Source organism: Kryptolebias marmoratus, linkage group LG23, assembly GCF_001649575.2.
Source record: "Kryptolebias marmoratus isolate JLee-2015 linkage group LG23, ASM164957v2, whole genome shotgun sequence".
In the NCBI taxonomy this organism is placed as follows: domain Eukaryota; kingdom Metazoa; phylum Chordata; class Actinopteri; order Cyprinodontiformes; family Rivulidae; genus Kryptolebias; species Kryptolebias marmoratus.
Window position 1 is genome coordinate 13,722,068 of NC_051452.1, and position 15,780 is coordinate 13,737,847.

The window sequence follows — 15,780 nt, forward strand, 5'->3', positions numbered from 1 at the left end:
TGTTTAGGGTTGATGTGGTAATGATATATATCGGGGTAATTGAAGCCTTGTGGCTTTGTGATGCTACAGTCTTTAGTAATGCCACACAACAGAAGGTGGGTCCTCACCCACAATCACCATATGGACTCCTGGCATCAATGTCTTGTCCTTGGTAATAACCTGATTTCATTATCCGACTCTCAGAAATCATCTTCACACGAGGAGGCGTGCCCTGTTTTGTGGATCATAAACAATGTAACGCACATATCGTTCTTAGGCACAGCATGCAGCCTGAAAAACAAGTCGTCGTTGAAAGCCAGTTTTAGAAAAAAAAAAAAAAACGTGGTGGAGGAAGAGGCTCAGCGGGTTTGCAGCAGAGCCTCTTGTGTGGAAATGGGAAGGCAAAGTCAGCCAGCATGTAACCACAGCTGCTGGAGGATGAGACATTAGGAGTGGAAGGCGGGGGGGTGGGGGACGGGGGGCCTGCCTGAAGCTATCAGAGTCCTGCTTTCCCTCCCTCCAACCATCCGAAGAGACGACTAATAACCAGAAACACGACACAATATGCCCACGGGAGATGTGCAGTAAGGATATAAAAATTAATTTTTATTGTTATTTTCGCCCAACCTCATGATGACACTGGCCTCGGCAATGAAAATATTTGTTTTGATGCCAATAAAGCTTTTTTGTTTGTTTGTTTGTTTGTTTTTAAAGCCTGATATGAAATTTAAATGAGAGCCACGGCGCGCTTTACAGATGGTTCAGTTGCGGTTTTTCATACAGATTTTAATTTTTCCCCCTCACAGAACAAACATACTTACAAGGCAATTACTTCTAAATTTATCTGCGATCCTAATAAAATTACTATAATAAAAGACTTCAGCATTCTCTTCAAATCAACCCCGGGTTGCAGGACTTTCTCGCTCCAGGATACTGCGTGGAGCTTTGTGGAGAAATAAAACCCAAATAAAAAACAATATCTCCTTTATAAACTAGATTATAGCTTCATAACTATTCTGCTGGATTAACACACCTTAAAATCTAAAACTAAACCAGATGAACACACATGTGACCCAGGCTGGCAAAATGTGATGCCATAATTAAGATTTGTGTAAAAATGAGTCTATAAAGACACCATCACGTGATCCTAGTAACTAAAATAACTCAGTCTGGTTTTGATCAGGTATTGATAGTTTTTCTCTGCTTGCTGCCAGGAAATCCCTTCGTATAATGTTTGGCGTTATTGCGAAGGTCGGAGATTCCTCTTTTTAAATCCAGGGCTTGAATTCCCAGTGGCGCATCACTCCAGGCCAATAAAAATCCAGTTTTCAAACCGGTACATTTGTAAACAAAACTAGCCTGTTGCCGAATGATTACTTGCCGAATTTCACCATTTTGAAGCTTTTGAGATAGAGAATTTGTAAACAATACTAACTAATAATAACTTAATAACTACACAGCTGACTGCATACTTTGCATTATCATATAAAGTACTTGTTTACTGTTTCATTTGTTACGGTTTGGGCATTTTATACTAGTTTACTTAATTAACCAGTAGCAGAAAACCTTTGTTCGAGAAAATGGCAAGAAATCAGGCAGAGTCATTGTTCACCTGTTACTTTTTTTATTTTTAGGCAAGCAAGCAGCCCATTATCTGACTTGGGTTTTTTTAAACATAGCTTTTTATTCCTTGTTTGTTTAGTCAGCCAACAGTATTTTCCAAGCACCTTAGCTGACCGCGGACGCAAACGTAGATTAAGGATGTGACTCATATTCAGACGAGCTGTAACTGTACACACAGAAAATTAGAAGTCAATAATTGCACGTATTAGGCTGCTAAATTATTTACATTTGTTCTCTGCTTCAAATAAAAAAGGCCTAACAAAGCAGGCAGACGGATTTCAATTAGTGCTTTATTTAAGTGGCAGCTGGCGCTAAAGAAAAGCTGCTGTCTGTACGTCACTGAGCTGTGAACGGAAAATGGGTTTTCCTTCAGCAGCCTCTTGCACTACCTGTTTGATTGTTGTTTTTAACCACCTTCTAGTTATTAGAAATCACAAATTTTCAATTTTCTGATTAAAATTTAACATTCCACCTAAGATATGTTATGTTACATGCTATAGTGTCTTCAAATTATGCTTTCTGGGTTATTTATTTATATTTTTCGTTTATCTTATTTTATTTTTTTTAAGGAAGGGGCAAGCACATTTTTGGTCACCTGCCAAAGAAACTCATCCGTGCCAGTAAATCGAGTGAGGTATTGACAAAAAGTTACAACAGAAGGTTAACATTCATTTCATATGAACCTGGCGAACGACGGGTGCCTCCTCCACCACTACAGCAGTGGAGAAAGCAGCTGAAAAGATTTCTTTGTGCATGTTTCAGCCTCTATCCACACTACTCTAGATATTTAGAAAACAATATTAATTTACATTGCACCTTCTGTACATTCAAACAGAGTTTTGGATGGGTTTTTTTTTTGGAAACCTCTTAAAATTGTAAAAATTAAAAAAAAAACTTGAACAGGAAATGGAACTTTTCAAAAACAATGATGAAGCAGCCTATTTAAACACATGCAATTTCCCTTTGTGCCTTCGCAACACAAGTAATGTGACCTGTGCTGACAAAATGAGTCCAAATGCACACAGGGTGCAGTTCCAAAAAAGTGTCAATGTGGCTTTTGCCAAAATTGAAATTTGTGTAAAAATGAGTCCATAAAGACACCACCTAGTGATCCCAGTAACTAAAATAGCAAACAATCTACCTTTATATCTAAGTTTTCAAAAATAATTGTGCCCTATAATCCTTTTATTTCCCCTGGTTGCCATTGTGCTGAGAATTCCCTTCATATAAAGTTTCACATCACCGTGAAGCTTTTGAATACCCGATGACATCATTCCAGAACAATAAAAATCCAGTTTTTAAACTGGCGCTCTCGTAAACAAATTTAGCTTGTTGCCAGTTAATAAATCACAGAATTTCAACAAACTCTGTCTCATTTTGAAGCTGTTCAGCTGGAGAATTTAAAAATAATAACTCAATATTAAAAGATTCCTCACTGCGACTCATTTTGCCAGCACGGGACACATTTAGAGGCATTTTTACCATTTTATGTCGGTCTGTGTTGCTTTATCCTGATTTTATTGCTGTCCAACTGTGTGGAGGAAACTGTGAACCTTAAGTTCGTAACTGTACTGTTTTCCTTTTCACCCCTAGTAGGCGCTGTCTACAGCAGTTGATCTTTGGCTCTAGTCAATGGTGATACATGAGCTAGCAGAAAAATAAAACAAAAGCACTATTGTTTCGTTAACAGCCATCTACCATATAGATTTTACTTCTGTTTTAAGAACTTTTAATTAATGTTAATCGCCAAATGAATAGCATAAAGAACATCTGGAAATGTTGTAGTCATTATTACATTTTAAATATTTATGCTTTTTTTGCTCTCTTTCTGTCAGACACAGGTAAAGCCAGGCTTTCAGTTCTAACCCAGTACTGCCTGAAGTTATTTACAGCTATATAAGAAAAAAAAATGTTTTTCTGCTGTCAAGCAGATGTAACAAAGTTTGTTAGTTTAATTACAGCACATACAGTAAAATAAATTTCACTATGTTGCAATTTAGCAACATTTGTGTGTGTGTGTGTGTGTGTGTGTGTGTGTGTGAGGGGGTGTGTGGGGGAGGGGGGTGGGATTTATTTTTTTGTTTGTTTTTATTTTTATGTAGTTCTTGGTGTTGCCAGTTAACACAACAAAATCTAAAAATCCTTGATCCTTGAATTTTTTGAACTTCTTTTAAATGCTCCCATAAATTCTCAGTCATTTTTACTGTCTTCTACTGTTCCTTCGGGGTGGGGGGGAAATCGACCCACTGAAACCTAAAATAAAATCATTTTTTGATCCCACAGTCATCATGATATAAAGTAATGGGAGTTACAGGTTTGGTTGTTTTTACTGTGATTCCTCTACTTAAACGCCAAAAATCTAAATGAAAAAAGAAAATTAGCTCTGTGGCTAACAGCGTGTGGACTCCTGCTGGTTGTCAGTAAACAGGACCACATGGGGTGGGGGGCGGACTTTCTTTAAAAAACTCCAGACTGGAGTTTTTCCGGACTGGTCGAAAATTCCATTTGGGCATCATAAGGCAGGAGCAGTGCCACTTTCTCTAAAATGAAAAACAACATTAGCTCCGTGGCTGACAGAGTCCGGACTCAAACAGGCTGAACGAAAAACGGCTCGTTGTTATCGGCTACCGGATCCAATGATTGAGGATGGTCAAAATCCGGATTGGAAATTTTCCGAATTGTTGAAAAAAATGCCAATGTAGGCATACTAATGGGGGAAAAAAAGCCACTTTCTAGAAAAATGCCATAAAATAAAAAAAAAAAAATTGTAAACTTCTAAATAAACTGAATTGTCTTTTTGTAAAACTAATGGCCCTTAAGGAACTAAAACAAATTTTAAAAAAAGTCATTTAAATATGCTATTTATATTTCAGGCTGAGATGGCTTTGAAAGACAGACTCATTTATGGTGGAAAAAAATATTAATAAATAGTATTTTTCAGTAGTCATGAAGACTGGTCGATTTCCACCCAGAAACAGTTATTGTGATAAAGTTAAAGAACCTTCAGAGAGTTAAACTAGTTTCCAAGTCTCAGGTATGTAAATAATTTTACTGTTGCTGTTATTGTTGAAATAGAATTTTAAAATTGAATTGCAACATGTTTCTGTACCAACACAGTATTTCATATATTGCCTAATACTGAAAAAACACTTTACTGCACAACAGCTAGTTGGTGGCAACATGGTTCCAAAATTATCCTTGGTATGTACAGAAGATGAATCAACAGGCATTTGTGGCCACCTCTGTGGCAATATTCTATAAGGGGTTATATACATAAATAATAAAAGCTTCATTTTATTTATTTTTGCCATGCTGGAATCAGATCTATATTATCTAATTTGTTTACATTGTCTTTTGCGCTATGCAATAAAACTGCTGAAGGTGACTGTTAACAGCAAAATTACCTGATATAAAATAATTCATTTTGATTTTTGGAGGAAAATTAATCATTTAGAATAATCAATATAGCCCTAGTCAGAATCGTGCTGCTTCAGAACGATGGCAGACGGGAGCAGTTGAATTTATTGACATACAGCTGAACTGAAAGCGTTAGATTCAGCTGCAGCTTGAACATTTTTAAGAACAATTTAATATCATTCAGCTCAGGTGATGTTAACACGACCTGGCACTAAAACTAATTACTGTAGGAGAAATGTCTGGGAGTTATTTGACAACACGACGTGTCGGAGCCTAGCTTTAATCCTCCTCGCTGCAGTGTGAGCGTGTTGCTCGGTAGAACTGCGGAAGACTTGAGGAGCATTAGGAGTGACATGTTTATGTTGCTGATTCTGACTCTGTCTGATCTCTGTCTCAAAGTGTTACCGAAGCCAGATCGATTACTGGAACGCAGTTAGGGTTTCCTAGCTTTCTGTCTGCTGTGAAGCAGTCAGAGCAAACTATCTGCCTAAAACGAGGGTTTGAAATGAACCCACTTTCTGTGATGTGTTGTCATTTGTTCTTATTAATAAAAGCAAACACAGGAGACAGCACGTTCGGTTTCTTCTTGGCGACGATGTCGCTGTGATTTAATAAGAGCACGAATGTTGCGTCAAATTTGGTAAATCCATCCAAAATATGACAATGGACACCCAGGCTGTTCAGAGTTTGAATCCTGCTGCTGGAAGCGGTGGAATTATATATTAAAAGAAAGCCCAAATCGGTGTGATCACGGCACGGTGCCGCTGCTGGATACGAATCTATCATCTGTGCCCACGCGGTCATTTGCAGAACCGAGGGACACGTGTGGCCCGGCTCCAGCCAACAAGATTATCGAATGATCCAATAAACTTTAGACGACGGATACAGACACAGATGAAAAAGCGGAGCTCCATGTGCTGCGCAGAGACGCTCCCGGAGAGACGGAGTGAAGGTGGAGGCGGGGGTGGCAGCAGCAGCAGCACAGGGAGGTAGTAGATGAACGGAACAGCTCAGAGCACATCAATGTAAAAACCAGAGCCTTGGAGCTCCGGAATCACAGAGGAAAACATACTGTCACACACACATAAAAAAGAAAAAAAATTCAAACGATACCGCCAGTAATTAAAGGCTTACCATTTCTTGAAGGAATGCGAATCACCCGCCACCTTTCATGGCAGAGTTTTAAACTAAGATCATCTTATGATGAGAAGGGAGTTGGAACTGTTGAGGTCACACGTGAACTCATGCTAGATGTGTCTGCACTCAAGTATGTGTTAGGGATGACTCTCAGCCACCACCACCTTAAAGTTTAACTCAATATCTGCAAAACTGGTTGAGTTATAGCCATTTTTGTGGTGGCCATCTTAAAATGGGTTGATTACGAATGTTAGTGAGTCGTAGTCATGTAGTCAGTGATTACTTTCTGAGAGTTTTACTTAAATCTATCCAGGGGTTTGTGAAATATTTTGTTACCAGGGTCAGTCTTGACTTACAGGTAATGCCAAAGTTTTACTGTGTACAGCTCAGAGAACATATTGTGAATGACTCTCAGCTACTCCCAAATCAGTGTGTAAAACTGACTTGATTCGAACCATATTTGCCTTTCCATTTTTGTTTAAATTAATTCCAGTTTCCAGTGATTCTCTAAAAGTCCAATAATTTTTATGGAAAGTGTATAATTTGAAATATCTCCAAAATTCCCCTGCTTAACTTCACATAAAAAGTTTCTAGATTTTTTTCCATTTTTTACTTTTTTGCAAACCTAGTTATAGCCCTTCCAGTTTTTGCTAACTCTGATTAGCAGTGCCGGCCATCTTGATTTGGCTTCGCTCCGAACGTTAATCACTGGTAGATGTTTGTCCAATGATTACTTTCTGAGAGTTTCAGTGAAATTCCTTCATTGGGTCATAAAACTAACACACACATACAAGCAAAACTTTACTGGCCCTGGCCTCCAGCAGCAGGCGATAATCATTGTGTAACCCAACACTTGTAAAGTCTGACAAAACGTTGCAATACAGAAAACCACTCATTTTAGATTAAAAAAAACCAGACGTCTGTTTTCTAATCGCTTCCGCATCTTTTCGAGATTATTCCAAACATTTCCACCTTTACTTACTCAGAAAGTTAAATGCCAGAAATGTGATAAACTAAAGACATGTTCTTCCAAATAACAAGAGGCCTCCCAAAATGCAACAGGAGAGTATAAAAAGGATAAACTATAAACTATATCATTTACATTTTATTTCTATGTAATAAATGGAGCAATCTAATCGATTTTGCTGTCTTTAACAGTTACTTTAATTGTAAATAAATTGAGTTAAAGAAAGCAGGTCAGCATTTGATGGTTCACCCTCTGAAGGTAAATAATGACTGAGTCTTGATCAAACTGGATGGAATCTGTTTGAGTTTAAGCATCTAAACATGGATCTTAGTCCAGCTCATAGCTTTTAATTTGCTGTACATCACAAAGCTGCGCTTGATTCAGTAAATATAAAGCAGTCAGAGGGGGCAGGATTTCCTTTTGATTTGGGCTCTCGGCACATGTGACCCACATCAACGCTTTCCAGTACAGCTTAATATAATGAAGCTGTCATACAATATGGAATTATATGCATAAGATACAGCATTATGCATTATTACTATCTGCCATAAAAGGCTTATTATGGCTTGAAATTTAAGGGTTTCTAATATACTATAAACCTTACATTCTTACATTAAATATGCAACAGTTGTCTTTTATTTAGTTATGATAATACTGTTGAAAGCGGAGATTTAATACATAGATAATGGCTCAGACAAAAGCTTATTTGTACAAAAGGTAGAATCAATTGTTGCTTCGAAAAGTAGTTTCGTCGACCTATGAGCATATCAGCCTTTTTCAGGTTTGGACAGGAGGCTGAAGGCTGAAGCTTCAAAACTCAATCTGAAGGTGTGCTCGTGGCGTACACAGAGGGAAGCAGGTGTTGGGATATTTCCACCAACTTTGACCGATCGCAGCCTCTCAACAATATCCCGTCAGCTCTGCTTTGGCTCGTTCTTTCCTTGTTTCCCACCAGCAACAGACTGCCCGACATAAACGTCTATGGATTCTAGCTCAGTTCTTCCTACTCGTCTGCCTCTGTGCTATCAGCTGCAAATGTAAGAAAAGTAGCAACATGCTTTGGCGCATTTAGTTGATGCCAAGTCATTTATCAATGAACAGATTGTGCATTAAACCAGTATCTTGCTGGGCTGTTACTGTTGAGGACAAGTCTGCAACTTATAGTTGTGAGAAAACTAAAAAAATAATAATAAAAAAAGGCACATTTTTTGTTGCATTCTCATCAAATTCTGAGCCATGTGGTAGCATTTTGCGTGGCAATTTTTTAAAAATCATGGTGGACTTATATATGAAATGCCTGTAACTCTGTTCTAACCCTTCACCCTATTTTGGTACCCGCTTTGTTCCCACCTTTAGCAGCCGCCCCCAAGTTTATCTGAACCACTTTTTTATTATTAGCTAAAATTGGCGTGGGTTTCAGATCTGGACATTCGTAACGGTAGCCTCCAATATATGAAACACAGCTCTAGAATTAAGAAAATTAAGCGTTTGAGTCACCCGTGATAACCTTGCGACTGTTTTGATAGGCAATGTTTTTTGGAGATGTTCAAAATTCAAGTGACAACAACGCGACCCTCTATGACTCAAGTGAAGTAATTGAGAACCCCCACAAATGTTTCGAGCCGTTTTGGAGACTCCCTGATGGTCGCCAACTAGTTGCAGCTCAGTGAATTACTGGCTTTAGTTATAAAGTCAGAAAGTTCCTATTTACACTTTAAAATCCACTATGCTTTCTGCAGCCCTGCTCCTAAAGAGTAGGCATCACTACAGAGAACTAATACTCCTATGCCACAGTATTAGCAGCAGGAGAAGAGTTTACAGGAAGTACTTAACTACATAGTTTATATTTAAAAATTTGTACTTGTTCGTAATATTCTTTTCTGGAATATCTTTTGCCGGCAACCACAAAGCCCTCCTTCTTGTGTTACAAAATGCACATGGAGGTAAAACTTGCAAAGCAGGAATAGTGAGCTGCAGGTCTGTCACGAGACAGGAGAAGAATATTTTTAGGAAAAAAGCTTCGGCCACAAACTCATCTGACTGGCCTCTCTCCTGATTGAATTTCAAGGATCTCCTTAGATTAGAGCTTCAACTACACATGACCTTTGAACTCCTCATTAAAGCTTTATGACCTTTGCACTCAGAGGGTCTAACTCAACAAGGCGCCAAAATTAAAAACCTGATCAACAACCAAATGTCATGTTTCTTAAAAAATTAAATAAATTTACCAAAATTTTTAGATTTCTTATATGAAAATATTTGCCCAGAATTATAAAAACTTTCCTATTTTTACTTTTTTATCAGTCAGAAAACAGCTTAATGATATATTTTTATATAAATAGACTTTCCCTATGTCTCAATTTTTTTTAATGGTTTCTAATTACAGCCCTTTAAAAAGCCTCAACAAAAATTCTAACAGCTACAAACATTTCACCTTAATTACAGAAGAAAACACACCACTCCTGTTTTTTCATCTCAGTTGGATTACTGATAAATGTTCAGGTGATGAACACACGATTTACAAAAATACAAACTGCTGCTTTATGCAAAAGAAAGCGGCAATATTAACATATTAATAAGATTTCCGTGTTTTCTTTCAGGTGCTGTCACTTTTTTCTATTCTTAAAGTTTAACTTCTTGTTTTTATTTAAGTGAAATGAAAATTTAAATAGTCTTTTATTTGTCTGCTTATTACTAAAGCTTCTTTTGAAAAGAAAATATCCACTCAAACAGTAATGAAGAGCAAGGCTAGTTTGCTCTCCACTGAGAGGTTTAGGGTTTGACAAAGGATAAATAAATATGAGACAAAAGATTAATAAAAAGCTTAATCAGAGCCACACAGACACTCAGTTTTATACTTTTCATAAAAATACATTTTCGAGCACAAGCAAAGGACGTCTGGACCCTTTTATAAGAATCAAAAAAGTGAAGTTGCCTTTGATTTTAAACTGTTGGAGTTTTTTTATGTAATAAAATGACTCAACTCATTATAAAACAAGCACTGACCAAAGAAAAATACCAGGCTGCTCCTAAATCTAGGCGGTGTACAGAAGGAATCAGCTGCTGTATGAAGTTGGTCCTCCATCAAGTGAGTGGTTCAGGCCCCTCCATAATGAGGCACTTCTAACAAATATAAAGTGAGGAAACTCCAGCAGCAGAACTTCCCTACTACCGAGAGACAGTCCCAGATGAGGAACTTGTATTGGAAACTCTTGGCGACACTATTTACACTACATAAACTTAGCACAAAACCTAAGGAAACTGATCATTTCTTTGTTGTACTAATGCTTCTTGAAAAGAAATGTTATAACACCGAAAAGCCTGTTTGGTTTCCCTTAAATGGTATTAGGAAAATGCATTTATGTGTTGAGCAGCAAAGCTGAGTATGTGGGTTGTGCCTGTGAAAAACTTGCCAAATTTTCTCTGCTAATGCCAATCAGCTTCTTTTCATTGCCTTTTGTTTGGTGTTGTTTATCAAATAAATTGTGCGATTGAAGTCTGAAGAAACAAGACATCTTGGCAGTTTAGCAATGTATTAATTGAACAAACAGGGCCCTCTGCAGCATGTGGAGAAACCATACACAGCCACAACAGCCTGGCACTTCCTCCTTATGCTGCTCACCAGCTTGGTTCACAACCTGCTGTGAGATGGCAGACCATTCTTCAACCAGCATTTGTCCCAAAACAGCCAGAGTGGTTGTGTTCACCATCCTCTCTACTCTTAAATTCTGAAGGTAGCTGCTGATGAACCCTGATCTGTAGGGGTGAGCGTTGCCATCTTGGAGGATAGAATTCAGTCTCAGACTGTGGAGCTATGGGACTGCCACTGGTTCCTCACAGGTGCTGACAATTAGGCGCCAATCAGGCACCTGATTGTCAGCACCTGTGGTAGCAGAAGCTCAAAACAAGAGGCTGTAGCAGAATAAGCTGTTTGGCAGTGATGATTTGGCAAGTTTTTTTTTTTTTATTGGCACAAACCACATATTCTACTCTGCTGCTCAACCCACAAATGCATTTTCCCACTAAATGTGACGCCATTTAGGGGAAATAAACAGACTTTCCAACAGTAAAAAATGTAAAATTATTGAATGTGGGAAGTGATTTTCATCCATGAAAAACATTTTATTTTATTGGCATCTATAATGCATTTTTTGGGAATAATTAACCATCTACTACTGAAAAAGATTTTTCTTTAGAAAAATGAAACATGCACAATTTTTTAATTTATTTAAGTTGTCATGGTGGCCCTGTTCATGCCTGTTGGCTAAATAGGTAAAGTCACATTTTTCTTGATGACACTACAAATAGTACAGACAAGGTTTCTCACAACAAAGATTTATCCTTGTTCCCTATTACAGTTTCCGGGAGTTAGCAGTCCCACTGGTATATAAACCAAAGACGAACATCATGCTGACTATGTTCATTTTGTTATATATAGTCAAACAAATTCTGTTTGTTTAAGCCACGTTAAAAAAAAAAAAAAAAAAAAAAAAAAAACATTCTCTAGAAAACTAATAGTCTGAACATAAATGATTTTCCATACTCTAGTCTTTTTTACCTGCACCTAGGTGGTACCATCTTTCTATCTGTGTCTGTGTGTGGACAAGATTACTCAAAAAGTTATGAACGGAGTTTGGTGTTGACACGGTCAAAGGTCAAGGTCACAGATCAGCAGTGCTCTAACTCTGCAGCTGTTTAACAGGAATGTCATACTCCACAGCTGGACACATCAGGGGTTAAAGATGACGCAGGTCGAGTTCAAGGTTCATGGGGTTAAAGTTCAAGGTCGCAGGTAAGCCCTTTGATAAAAACTCGTCTCTGCTCCGACATGTGACACTTCTGTTTCCTCCACCAAGGAGGTTCTGTTTCCGGCTGTGTCCTTTGGCTTGTTTGTCAGTCTGTTAGCAAAGATCAGGTAAAAACTAAAGAACAGATGTGCAGGAAATTTTCAGCAAATGTCGGGGTTGTCACAAAAAACAATGGATTACATTTTAGTGCTGAACCAGATTATGATCCAGATTGGACTATTTTTTAATCACACTGTGACCTTGGTGGAGGTTTGCGCTATGAGTGCTTCTAGTTTTCATATTTATTCAGACCTGTAAGAAACTAAAACCAAATATCATATTTTCAACACAGGACAGGATTTGAAGCCACCAGGATTATAAAGCACTCTGACGTTGCTCTGGAAGTTTTATGCATCCTCAGAACTATTGCAGACCTTTCACATCGTGTGTGAAAGGTCACTGTGTTCTTATTCTGAGTGGGCTTTCCAAGCACACCTTGGAAAGTCCCTGCAACGATCTTCCACGTTTTGCTTGATTTTAACAGGGTCATCATCTAGTGTGATAGGGGCCTCGGCAGTGACTCAGCAAGTCCAGCTCAGATAAATATCAGTCATGGGAAAAATCAAGTCAAAGTCTGCCTCCAATTTCTGAACATCAGCTGTGATCCTCAAAGATTTCCGTTTTCACATTTATATTTTTCGTAACAGCCATTTGCTTGGACCTGTCAGTCACACCGGCACACAAACAGAGCTGGTTAACTGTTCAGGCATGAATCTATGACATGTTTTTTTTTTTTTTTTGGTTATAAACCTTGCATTTTACAATAGCGAGCCTAAAATGTTTGTCTCATTTCCGGCCCCTAAAATTGGCATTTGAGGAGCATCACTTTTTGGCTCCTCTACAATACCACCTAATGGTGACTGACACTAATTCCAAGCATAACGAGAAACCAATGCCAGTGGAAGCCAAATTCAAACTGATGGTCTTCATAAAGTGGCAATTTCTAAAGGAAACTCAGCTGACATTTGACAAGCCGTGCTGCACTGTTCCCTGAGGGCACCGAAATGCCATCACAGTCTGCTACAAACAGCAATCCACAGACTGACTGATTTTCCTGTTAAACTGTGTTGACAAGGAAAGCAGCATCAGAAGCGTAAGTACATAGAAACTATGAACGAGTTAATAAGCCTGCCGGTAATCCACTTTTCTTTTGCAGCCTTCACAAAGACCATTCATCAATGTCACATACAGTTTATTTCAACTGTGTCGCACCATAAATCGATTTCCAATCATTTCCAGGACTGAAATATGGAGTAATTAAGAGAATCTGGCTGTGCCCAAGGGCCTTTTTTTTTTTTTAGTTTCACAGAATCGTTTTCAGCCAAAAATACAACCGCAATTTTCTGTGCTGTGCTATGTGTCATACTGGTATGAGCTGATTTAATGTAAATTATTCGAAAAGATCAATTCTTTGAGTCACATTCGCCCCGGTTACTCAGGCAGGCTGCATGCCTGCACAAATAAAAACCACGAGGGTTAAATGAGTTAAAACCAAACCTATTGCGTTCACACCCAGGGGCTGGTTTCCTTTAGCAGGATGTCAATAAGATGTAGTTTATAACACAGCAGCTGGAAACAGACCTTTAATAGAAAAAAGGCCTGTGATCACAGCAGGAAGTGTTTATTAGTGATTCTGAACTATAACAGCTTTTAAAAAGGGAGTGGAAACTATTGATTTTGGGGGAAACATACAGCAGTCAGAGGAAGGGAAATCTTAGAGGCTTTTATAAAGCAATACTTTAGATCTTTTAAAGTGGGATTCAATGGAAACGTATAAACATATTTTACAGTGCCTATAGTGGATAGCTCTTTGAATGACCTCAGTTTGGAAAAATAAAGTTTCTTCCTTTCAGTGGTTTCTTATTTTGACCAGAATTACAAGCTAATGGCTATTCTGTGTGCGGTCAAAAAAAAATTAATAGCGCTTCATATAACCACTAAACTCTGTTACTCCAAACTGAGGTCGTTCAAAAACCTATCTACAACAGGTAAGATAAAACGCCTTATGGTATGCCTACTCCTTCACCTGCCCCCAGCCCTGCAATTTAGTCACAAGTTCTTAAAATTTCCTGCAACCAAAAAGATACCACTTCAAAGACCTAATAGGTCATCGGTTGTTACCAATTCCTTTTACGTGAACCCACATGATGCCATTATGCCCATATATAGCATAGAAAAGTAGTTTCTACACTTAAACATACATTACTTTTGATGCTTGTTGCTATTAGGGTCGTAGCTCCCTGGACTGTGACTGTTTGGGACTAGAATTATGGAAAAAAAAAAAAAAAGAATTACAAGAAAATAGGCAATGTTTCAGTCTATAGGTAACTGGTTGACTGATTTTAAATCAGACGATATTGACCTCCTTTTTTTAAAATTAGCAATTGGCATGGTCTGTGCACACTTAACAAATTATCAAGTCAAAAAATGAAGCGGCACAAGCACCTGCTACAACCAGCCCATAATTTAGTTCTGTAAGTGACAACGCTCTTTTATATATGATTCTTAAGTGTACTAGTTTATTTAAGGGTTACTAAACATGGACTTATTTGAGTTCAACAACTATTGTTCTATTTTGTTAAACCAAATCCATGTATTAGCCTAAAATATCAGCCATCAGGTGCCATGACGTCTCAAGATCCATATCAGCAAAACTCCCGTCAGTTGAACTCTATTACAGTCTCCCTGAGTGTTTTCATCAGGAGAACAGGAAGTTGTGTAGCCATGTTTTGTGTGGCTAACTTCAGGTGCACGGCTTGGAACCCTTTGAAAAATTTGTGACCGTGCACGTCGTTGTCCACTTCCGCCCACCTGGGCTCATTTTGCACCTGCTGCCCCCGTGCTGACGATTTAATCTACTGGAGTACACTTTTCAAATGCAAACAGGCAGATTAGAACTTTTTGCCATTTTCTTGCACTAGTTGAAGGGAATTAACAATAGTTATGAAGGTAATATATTAGGATTTATAAAAACATAACTCAACAATGGTTTTGTGTGTGTCAGTAATTAATTTTGAAGGGTCATACCAAAATAAATTTAAAAAAAAAAATGTAAAAAATCTGTTTTTCAAAGTAGAAAGCACCACTTACAAAAATCTGAAATACACTATTGCACACTAAACATGCCTAATTCTGGATCAAACGCTGAAATTTCATTTAAAAAGAGATTTCAAGGTGTCTCATTAAGCAACGATAATAAAAGCAGAAAGGACCTGTGTGCTCTTCAGACCACAAAGGAAGACCTCCAAACTAACATTTCATGTCACTAGGGATGAATGCAGTACGGTGGGACGATTCTGAAAAGAAACTGAATGAATCATGGTTCCCCTGCTCGCAGGGTTTCAGTACCTGGTCGCATGCCAGCCGGCAGAGTCTGAACAGAAGGATTCTGGCAGAGCCGTCGATATTAACGACTCGGGCTGTGTTCTTAAGGTTGAAAAGCACAGTTACTTAAAAGAAGAGATAGGCTCAGCTCCTCTGGCGTTGCCCTAGAACTACTGACACCGTGGAGTATTGATGTACCCACATCAAGGAGGGGTATAAATCCAGAAAAAGAAAAAGAAGAGGATCAGACCTGTAGGAGGGAGATCCATGGTATTCCAAAGCAACTGTCAAAATAAATCTCTGAGAGGAATAAAAAAGGGGGGTTTTTGGAGGGTTTAGGTGAACTGTTCCCAGCGTGCTCATGAATTATTGCAGCAACCCTTCGGCTGGCGTGTCACCAAAGGTCGTATCCACTGTTTTCCATTTTGGTGATGCCCTGGAGGAGGGCAGCAGTGTCTTAGAGATGGGGAAAACAAAAGCAAAAAA

At 38.3% G+C, this 15,780-nt stretch overlaps 1 protein-coding gene and 1 long non-coding RNA gene across 6 annotated transcripts in view; one reads left to right on the forward strand and one right to left on the reverse strand.

The window, feature by feature from the left end:
- LOC108245704 overlaps positions 1 to 15,780 on the forward strand; it is a 541,596-nt gene that overhangs the window by 452,563 nt on the left and 73,253 nt on the right. The window lies entirely within an intron of this gene.
- The window catches only part of LOC108245699 (beta-1,3-galactosyltransferase 1-like), a 185,337-nt gene that overhangs the window by 168,893 nt on the left and 664 nt on the right, over positions 1 to 15,780 (reverse strand). The window lies entirely within an intron of this gene.